Below are 10972 nucleotides of genomic sequence, written 5' to 3'. Positions count from 1 at the left end.
CAGCACCGAATGTGGCACTTCTTACTCGGCTATATAATAGACGGGTAAGGGGCGTCACACTTAGACTCTAACACCATGTTTGGATAGGTAAAAAAGGAAGATGAGAAAAAATAAGTAGAAAAAAAATTTTAAAAAGATTTTTTCATTATTTAAATAATAAAAAGAAAATAAATAGGGGAAGAAAAATAATTTTTTAATTATTTTTTTTAAATTAAAGAAAAAATAAGAAAAAAAAAGGGCTTTGGTCTCAACTTTTTTACTTTTTCTATTTTATTTTTCACTTATTCAAGAAAAAAAATAAAAAATAAAAAATATTTTACTTTTTTATTTTCCATCCTCTCCTAAAATTTATCCGGTTTAATACTCTATTTGGATGATTCATGGGTGGGAAAAAATATTAAAATTTAAATTTTAATTAAATAAAAAAATTAGAAAAAAATTGTAAATGGGTGGCATCATCGATTTAAAAAAAAAAAGATATTCTTTGGCAGGCAGAGGAACGCCAAAACCAGAACTGAAGGACACAAGAGAACACTGGAATGTCGATGTCGTTCACTTTGAAGCAACCGTCGTAGCGAAGACAATGGCCATCGCCACTGCAGTGATCCTTTTGAAGCTCATCACCAGTCGCAGGCTTCAACCTAAAACTCATAGTCCAATTCTCGCTCAAAATCGGCCCTTCAAGGTCTTATGCTGTGTTCTTCACAATCCAAGCTCTCTCCATACTCATTGTCAGAAACTCGTCGATGAATTTGACCCTCGTATCCCTATAGAGAAAGCCGTGACTCCACCCAGCTCCTGGTACACCGACCCTTCATTTTACGATTATGAGCTCCATCGTGTCTTCTATGGAGGATGGCAGGCTGTTGGTTAGTTCCTTTTTTTTTTTTTGGAAAAGAGTCTCTAGTTGCTTAGAACATGTAATAACACAAGGAATTTGATAATTTGTTATGATTTTATCAAATAAGGCAATTTAAGACTAAATTCAATTCAAATCTTAATTGGGTTTGCCTTGTATTTTCATTATGCATAGAGTCTTCAACTCCTAGCGATTAGCATGCATTAAACATATCATAACACAGGGGAAGTAGAATCTTAGTTACCAATTTTTGGGTTGTATATTGAATTTCAGGATACACTGAACAGATAAAGGATCCTCGTGACTTTTTCACTGAAAGGTGCTTTTATATAGGTAGAAAAATTAGTTCTTTTTATTTTTTTATTTTTCTTGGTTTCTTTCAGTATGCTTACATTTGAATGTTGCTAATCATTCGGGCTCCATTCGGTTCTTAGAAGAAGAAAGGGAAAAGCTTGAATATGACTTCCATTTGTATGCATTTCAACATATCTTTGTCCCCTTTTTTCTTAGAACCTAATAGAGGATCTGCTTTGGCAGAATTGGAAATGTATAATTTCTTGTGTGTAGAGATGATGATGGCAAGGTTCATGCTTTTTACAATGTGTGCCGCCATCATGGCTCTCTTCTTGCATGAGGAAGTGGGAAAAAGCCTTGCTTTGCATGCCCTTACCATTGGAGTTTACTTGTGCTGCTTCATGCAAACATTGTGGAATTCGCTCAGCCCCTTTTCTTGCAATTTTTTTAATCTTGATTGTAGACAAAGAATAGTATAGGTTCAGCTTAATATATATATGTGTGTGTGTGTGTGTGTGTGTGTGTGTATATATATATATCTTGCAATAATACTTTGTGATTCACCATGTTGTTAATAATGAGTATATGGCAAATTCATATCATAGGTAAATGATGTTCAAAGTTTAACGATCAGGATACATGGGTTACAAGACCTCATATTATGGAGAGATGCATTCGGTGGAAAAGGCTTGCGACATGTCATATGTCTTGCTCCTTCCATTTTTCCAATTATACTAGGGGAAAGGAAAAAAAAAAAAAAAAAAATATATATATATATATATATATATATATATATGATCATTGACAAAACATCATGGCTCATCTTAGATTAGGAACAACTTTTAGAACACTGTTTAGTTGCTAAATTTTCTAATGTTGCTTATGTAGTTGACTTGGATTGATGAATTCTAACCTCAACTGCTACATCATCTAACTGGTGGGAGCAATGTTAGGCTGTGCTACTGTGGTATTTGGTTTTTTTCTTGGTCCATTTTCTATCATACATTTTCTTTTCCTCCAGCCAAGCTTTACATTATTCACTAGCAGTCTAGCACATGGTATATGACTGTTTACAACCTTTCATGTCTCTAGAATTTAAGAAGTTACCATGGGCAACATCTCGTGTTCTTTTCATTTCATTCCCCAACCCCACCCCCTTAAACCATAACTTCATAACTGAAGGAATTGAGTTCACTTTGCATATAAATATACTGAAGTTTAGCATTACTATTCTTATAATAAGCTATTTCAGGGTTTTAATGTGTATCCATTCTTTTTATGCAGGCTTGGACTTATGGTTTAGATGGAGCACTTCTTAAAGCAACAAGAATAACAGGGATGCAAAATTTCAATGTAATTGTATGCCAAAATGCTATAGTAGTAATCAATTTCCATTAATGTATGGCAATTTTAGAATCATTGGATAATTTAGTTAATTTCTCTTGCCTTGGAGCATAGGAGTTTGGGCTCACTCCACTAAATGTAGCTACTTAACGGCCATTAGTTCTTCTCAGTGTGGTCAAAGTGAATTCACCTCATCAGGAAGTTGATGGCAATATGGTGGAAAATGAATGGCTTGGTAGCTGTTCTGATACACTGGAAACCAATGGAGTTGATTCTCCTTTGAGTTATGTTTGTAGACGTGTATACGATATTGAATGTAACTGGAAGGTAAGATGCTTAAATATAAGTGTACTGAATTTCAGCATCTGATTTTAATAAAAATAATTTTAGACAGGAAACCCTTTATGCAAGGTAAATGTGGGCCCTTCTAGTTCCTTTATGTTTTCTTGCAGTGAATTAATTCATCTATTCCTTGTCCGTGGCAATGAGCTAACTCTACAGTAGACTTAAGACACTGAAATTAATATCCATTAATTGCACTGTATAATTTAATTTCATGGACTGCTGATTCCCCTTCCTCTTTCAGGTGTTTTGCGACAACCACTTAGATGGTGGCTACCATGTCCCATGTGCACATAAAGCTTTGGCATCTGGTTTGAAGCTTGATTCTTACTCCACCATAGTACGCATCTCGTGCTTCCTTGTCATTCTTGAACATTTTGTTTTTGTTATATCAATTGTAGCATTTGATTATGATAGATCTAGAAGACTGCCATGACTTTCACTCATGGTCATTCAACTTATCTCCAATTTCAACATTGTCACTGAATTTCAATTTGTATGATACAGATCACCCAAATTTAATTTGATTTGATAAATTCATCAGTGCTAGATTTTGATAAAATATAAATAATATTTTTTGTCGACACCATATTTTGGCCGATCACCGAAGTCAATGAACTTTGAAAATCGATCCTCAACCGACATACTTCGATTACAAGTGACTCGACCAGGAAATAAACCGATCCCGCATGTAGTCGATTGCATTTCCTATCTCTCGTCAAAGTAGATCAAACCAATATCAGGTCTCCATGCCATCTAATCTCATTTCCGATCTCTCGTCAAAGGAGATCAAACCAATATCAGGTCTCCATGTCATCCAGTCTTATTTCTGATCTCTCCTTTACAAATGTTGTGGAAAATCATTTAATAAAGTTAAGGTTTCAATCTGACTTAATGGTGATTCCGATCTTAAGAATTCAAATCAAGTTTCCAATTTTAATGATTTAAAGTTCTACCCGGTGTTTGGTCTCGACTTGGGCCGATCTCATGGTTACAATGTAGTTCCGACCTCTTATACTTAGATTAATAATCGCTTTTAAGTTTGATGTTCTAATATATTCAAACAATCAAGCACTCATACAATTTGGATACTTTCCAATCTCATCAAGAAATTGAACAAAAGGTATTTCATTTCATCTCAAAATAAAAGTACAAGTCATTCGACTGGAGGGTCACCTCCAGCCTGTTCCAGCCTGTTCTACATTAACATTTCGCTCATTCTCTCTCTCTCTCTCGATTTCCTCCTCGCTCCCCTCTTCGTCTCAAGGAGCAAGATACACCATCCAGGAGAAGTCTTCCCCAGGATAACGCCTCTCGAGCTCGGCCAGAAGATCGCTGTGTGCATTCACATAAGCACCAGCTTCCCTCGTTACAGCCTCTTCTTCCTTCGCTTTGAGCTCCTCAGTAAGGCGAGTGACGTTGGCAGTTCGGAGCAACCGAGCTTCCCCAAGTTCACGAGCTTGTTCGGCTAGCTTATCCTTATAGGATTTCATCCGACCTTCGATTTTAGCAATATAGTCTTGGGCAGATGAAAGTTGGGCTTGGGTGGAAGCTGCGTCCTGGACCGCTTTCAGAATCTCCTGCCTCAGAAGATGAGTCTTTTCCATGATTATGTGCTGATTCACCAGGCTCTCTACGCTCAAACTCATCGTCTGAGCCAGGAGATCGTCAATACTACCCGAGGTCAGCCTGTTCCGGTCCTCCTGGAGGCATATGGTAGCACTCAGAACTTTGGCCAAGCCCAGATTCTCCCGAACAGATCGGCTCTTCTCCAGAGAATGAATGAGGACTTGGGCACCACGAGAAAGGGTCCTCACAGCAGGTTAGGAAGACCCCCCTTCCACACTTGAAGGAACAGGTGGAGGTGGTGGCTCTTCTTGTCGAGGGGGAGGAGCTACCTCTACTTCTGGGACCGGTTGTCCCAAAGGTCGGGACGAGTCTCCGGGCACTTCTCCCGAATCCCGTCTTGGCGTCCGTGATACCGCGACGATCTTCATTTCTCGTATCTTCCGGGAGACCTCTCTTTTCCGCTTGCGGCTCTCCTTTGCGCCTTCGCCTCCAAACATTTCTGCACAGAAAAATAGTTAGTAAGATTACCTAAATCATGAGACTAAAGATTTAGGTTATACTAGTCCCGGGTCCGAGGTCAGAGAGCTACAGTTCATAGTCTTCATTGGCGATCATCCGCATTAGCCACCATCTCAGTTCGGCCATAACAGCGTATAAGCACGAATACTTGTGAGTGGCCGCCTGATCCTTCAATTCCATTACCATGGCACCCTCCTCCCTACTCAGGGCGACCTTCTTTGGAATTGATGGGCCCAGATATTGCCAGCTACGTGGGAAACCTTCAAAACCGTTCGGAATCTTGCTGCTCAACATAAAGAAGCGATTCTTCCAATTCTTCAGTGAAGAGGGGAGATTGGTAAAAAGCCCACAATGCGGTTTGGTTTGGAAGAACTAATACTCGTCGTCCTTTCGACAAGTAAGCCTATGTAGCTCAGCAAAAACCTTCGCTGTAGGCTCGAGCTTTTTGGTCCGGCATAAGCCTCTAAAAGCCACCAGAACTCGCCATGAGTTCGGATGTACTTAGGCTATACATACGTGGTGGAACTTCAGAACGTCCTTGAAGAAGTCGTGAAGGGGAGACCGTAGCTCGGCCTTTAATTGCTCTTCATACACCATGATCGCATCATTTTCTTCAAAGAAGTGATTGGCTTGGAGGTCGCCATGGCATCTGATAAGCTCGTACGAGTCGGTCCGAAGGTTGTACTCTTGACTAATGAGTTGCAGATCGGTTTCTTGGAGGACTGACGGCAACTCGTCCACGGGAAGATTTTCTCTCCCAGAGGAAGGTGTCCGTCTTGATTGTGCCGCTTGACCGTGGGCTGAAGCAGAGGTCGTAGGAGGCTCAGGTCGCCCACTTGGCCTGACCACCTCAACTTCATCCAACGTCCAAGAGATATGGACGGAAGGGGGGCTCGCCGCTCTCTGACCCTCGGCGCCACTCATTTTCAAAGAAATAAAAGAAGTTTAACTAAGAGAAGGATTAAAACCCTTACTGGAATGTGCTCGGTGTCGGAAAAACTTGAAGAAACGAGAGAAAATTGAAGTTGCTAGCAGAGTGCTGAAAATGACATAGACGAGCAACTGATGGACCCTCCCCCTATTTATACCCGTTTGAGCATTCAATGCTCACAGAGTCCCAAGCAACACATTGGTTAGCGGAATCCGCCCGCTTTCCTGACACATCGCGGGAAGATTTCAGAAACACAATAAATAAAATAAAATGAGATCGGTTAGCTAAGGCTGTCGGATTAGGGCAAATGTTCAGAGTCACAGATCGGCTAAGGACGATTTAGTTAGGGACCAGATCGGATATGCACATCAGAGATCGGAAAATTAACCAATGCAATAATTAAATAATGACCTTCAAATAAAATTTCATTTCATTTCCAAAAGATCAGATTACATCATTTGGGCGATCCCAGGAGATCGGATTACACCATTGAGAGAACTTTCAAAGATCAAATTTCATCGTTTGGGCGATCTCAAATCGGGAAGTGATGAGGGACCCGATGTGAGAGAGATCGGAAAAGAGTCATAACAGAGAGATCGGAAGGAATAGAGATCGGAAAGCAACAAGAGGACAAAAGACTTCCAATAACTTTTTTCATAATCAGGGCTGAGGTAGTTAAAGCGTTGCAGGCGTGATCAAATCTTCACCGCACGCCTCATTTGCAGAATCGCCTACATTGCTGACAGACGCCAAGACAGTAATGGCAGTCCTGTACATCTCAATCTCCACCGTTGATCTTACATGTAAGGACAAACCCGGAGCCCTTGGATCAAAAAGTAGACAACAGGACCGGCACCTTTTTTTCCCGACCTTCGGATCCGTCTTAATAGGAAAGACCCTGAGCCGTTGGATTAAAAAAGAGAAAGGATAGATATTCTGAATAGGATCTCAACCGTCCATTTTGATTCTCTTCAATTCTCAGACATCAGATTATGTCCTTTTAAATCCAAACATTCCATCTCCCCAGAAGAGATCCTGACCCTTCATTAGGAACACCCGTTCCCTATAAATACCTGCATTCAATACTGTAAAAGAGAGGACACAAAAAGGTGGTGGTGATTATAGTGGAAAGGCTCTGAAATTTAATTCAGTCTTGCTCCTTTGCCACTCTAAGCTTGCATAAAAATTGAGAAACTTCAGAAACTAGTTTTCTCGAGTATCTCCATTGATAGAGTTTTCGAACCCTGAAATCCTTCATTTTCAGTTTGTTCATCACTCTACCACACCATTTCCGTTCAGTCTCGTCTTCATCACCCCAACATTAACACATTATTCTCTCAGCTTGATGTCATTCTGACCCGGTTTCCGTCGCTTCGGCTCAACTGCACTTTAACCTGGTTTTTGCAATCTCGAAGTAAGCATTGGTCCTTGTATCACCAGCTTTCAACTCTACAATACTTGTGATCTCCAGAGTCAGTTTGATAGCCTCGACCTCACACAGGTAAGTGCCTAGACTGTCATTTTGCTGAACGCTCGCGTTTTACTTTCTCTGCTTTTATTCTCGAAATTTTCATTAAATCCAATCATATTAAAGATCCCACGTAGATCCTTCAGGCTGATAGTTATTCTCTTGAGTTTACTTTTTTCATTCATCAGTTCACGTTATTTATTTGTACTTAGTATTTATTTCCTTCAAATATGGGTGTTCCGGTTACGGGTAACTTGTAGGTAATTTAGTAAAATGTTGGTAGCAATATCCTAACGTGATAGTTTCTTTTGAATAAGTAAAAATAATCAAAGAATGAATAGGGCATCAGGAGAAAAGTCATGAGGTCGGGCTACTAAGCGAGTCTAGGAAATAGCATAATAGGGCGGGAATCGAGATAAGACTCTAGACTAGTAACCAAGAGAGATCGGATGTAGCCAGCCAAAGAGTTCGGACAAGGTAGTCATATACGAGATCAGTGAAAAGTTTGGTCTTATGTCACGAACACTTTAAGAGGTCGGGGGAGAGTTCTTACCCGATCCTCATTCAAATAAAAACACGGAGATCGGAGGAGAGTTCTTATCCGAGATCCTCCATTTAAAATTTTGAACCAAAGAGGTCGGGGGAGAGTTCTTACCTGATCCTCATTCAAATAAAAAACGCGGAGATCGGAGGAGAGTTCTTATCCGAGATCCTTCATCAAATTTTAAACCGAACACCCTAAGAGATCGGGGGAGAGTTCTTACCTGATTCTCGCTTAAATTAAAACAGGGAGATCGGAGGAGAGTTCTTATCCGAAATCTCCCGCTCAAAACTCTTAATAAAATATATCTAGAGATCGGGAGAAGTTCCCCGCCCGAGCTCTCTTAACAAAATTCAAACTAAATGACATGACCCCAATACACAAGACAATCTCACTCAAACACTTATTCACTAAAGGGCCATCTCACGAACTTGTGTTCCTGGGCAACCCAAAATAAGTGAAATATCAAACATTCCTTTATTTTGCACAAAGGATTAACATCATCACTATCCCAACCCCCTAATTACCCTTTTAATTTATGAAAGAACATAACATTAAATCTGTTTACCTTCATTGAGGGACGAGGCGGGGTGCCTAACACCTTCCCCGCCCGTATGCGGACCCCGAACCTAGAATCTCTATTTTCGAAGTGGTTTCTTTTAAATTTATTTTCACAAATGGTTTTCTTTAATTTCCCTCAAAATTAAAGTGGTGACTCCTCACTTTTCCCACTTCAGTGAAGAGCTTTCGTCCAGGCGATCGCAAAATACCTTGCGACATTTTTTTACATGATAACCAAGTAAAAATTTTCAAATATATTTTTGTAGGCTTAGAGCTATTATATTTTATCATCACATAAAGAATTTGGCTAAATATCTACAAAAATTTAGTAGAAGCAATCTTATTGAATCAAAATCAAGGTTTGAGAAATTTTGCTAATACAAATTTATTCAGTGACAAAAATGACTTTTATTGAAATTAACCCAATTTATTATATAAAAGCATCATATATATATATATATATATATATATTTGTAAGTGCAGTTGTCCTCCACCTAAATTACTACTTTTTTTGAGATAGATATACGAAAAGGTTGGTATCCAAAGATGTGAAGGTGGCTCAACTAGAAGTGAAGATGATTTTGGTCGGCTTGGATCAAAAGCTTTATATGCTTTCGTTTATTCTAATTTCATGATTAACAGGTACATAATTGGGTGGAAGTTGTAATAATGACTGGTTTATTTATTGTTCCCATTTTTTTGTATGCTGAACCATTTCTGGGTTTTACAGATATGGACCTTGGATCGACACTGACCCTGTGCTCCCTCTTGGACCCATGAAATGCCGAGTGATATTTGACTACTTTATTGAAGCTTATCACAAGGTATCATCTCAAGTTTACTAATTCTGCACTATGTAATATTTAAGATCTATAAATATTGTTACTACCTCTCTCTCTCTATCTCTCTCTCTCTCTCTCTCATAGATGCTAAACTGAGTAGTTGCTTTGGTTTTAACCAATAACACATGCTCAAATTGTTGTCACTTCTGATGTAGAGAAGAAGTAATTATACAGAGAAGCGGTTATTCCATGTAGGATCCTACATGGAATGGCAACCCAATAATGAATGGGCATGTATACATGGATAGGTTTACATGTATACATGGTTGGGTCCCAAAAATTTTTAACCACATTATAATTTTTTTTATTAAAAAATAGTAACTACATTTGCGCATATGTCTAACTACTATTGGGTTGCCATTTCAGGTCAAATGCTAACATGGAATAACCGCTTTATTATATAATTTCTCATAGAGAAGGGCATTTCAGGGATTTTTCCCCTTGTTTTATTTGTCAAAAAATAAGTATTCACCGATGTTCTATGTTCAACCTAGCATGGATTAAATATTTGTTTTTCATGTGCCAAGGACAAAGTTATTATCTATTGATCAAAGTTATTATCTCTTGATTTGTTGGCATGTGTGCTATTAATTACTGAATGTAATTAACAAGAATCCATTCTAATGATATCTGTATTAATATGTGTCGTTAGGATGACAAAGCTTTCATTGAAAGGAGTCTAGAAAATAGTGAAAGAGTATAGGTACAGATAGACTACAGTTCTTTCTTGTAAAATTACTGGCTATGTTGCAGATCTTTTAGGTTTCATACATGATTTGCAGATAGAGGATATTACGCCTTGTGAAGGTGTTTAGAGGGGGCTTGAATCTCCAGCATATTGTAGTGGTAGATATGCTCCCACATTTGCGAAAGCTATGCATCATTTCCACCAATTGCTTTAGGATAATATTAAAATGTGAGTGTCCTGATGCCTTAATCACAAGTTTCACGGGTTCAGGTTTTGGTTAACTCAGTATCAAGTACAATCATGCACTCACAAGATTAGGCAAGATCTTCAAGTACTCAATCCCCCCACTCTTTGTGCACGAAATATCAAATACATCAAGTTCTTGGTACTTGGTTTTATACAAGCGATTTGAATTCCACATCGATTTTATTGTTGATACTATAAGATGAAGACAATCAAAATAATTGCAAGTAGGGTGTGCAATCGATTTTTTCGGTTCCAAACCAAACCCAATCGATCTGTATCAAAATCTTATGAAATGAAAATAGATAGAATAATTGAATCAAATTGAATTAAATTGGTTTAATTCAGTTTCATTCATCATTTTTTTAATCGAACCCAAAAATCACAAAAGTTTAAATAGGTTTGTCAATAGTTGAACAAAACCCAACAATCACAAACCACTGAAACTCAGACCAAATGACAAAGGAATCGTTGAGAGAGAGAGAGAGAGAGGCTAGATGATGTCAACGAGACAAGGAGCAAAAGGCAGGGGTGAGGTAGAGAGCGAGGGTAAGAGAGGCTGAGCGTTGGTGAGACAGATAGAGTAAGTGAGGGACAAGGTGAGACAAATAGATCGAGGGTGAGGGAGCAGTTAGACAGTTGATAGGGAGGGAATGAGGCAATTGGATGTAGACAAAGAGTCAAGGGCACGGGACGAGGGTGAGTGAGGGAGGCAAATACAAGTCTATAGAGTAAAACAATTGATTCAATTGAAGATGGAGACTTAACACT

At 38.9% G+C, this 10972-nt stretch overlaps 1 pseudogene; it reads left to right on the top strand.

Moving 5' to 3' along the window:
- The first annotated feature begins 502 nt into the window (after window positions 1-502).
- Window positions 503-10190, top strand: LOC110632894 (choline monooxygenase, chloroplastic-like; annotated as a pseudogene).
- The last annotated feature ends 782 nt before the right edge of the window (window positions 10191-10972 follow it).

The sequence above is a fragment of the Hevea brasiliensis genome, chromosome 13 (assembly GCF_030052815.1).
Source record: "Hevea brasiliensis isolate MT/VB/25A 57/8 chromosome 13, ASM3005281v1, whole genome shotgun sequence".
NCBI lineage: Eukaryota > Viridiplantae > Streptophyta > Magnoliopsida > Malpighiales > Euphorbiaceae > Hevea > Hevea brasiliensis.
Note: the sequence above shows the minus strand (reverse complement) of the source record. Positions and strands in the feature narration are given on the sequence as shown.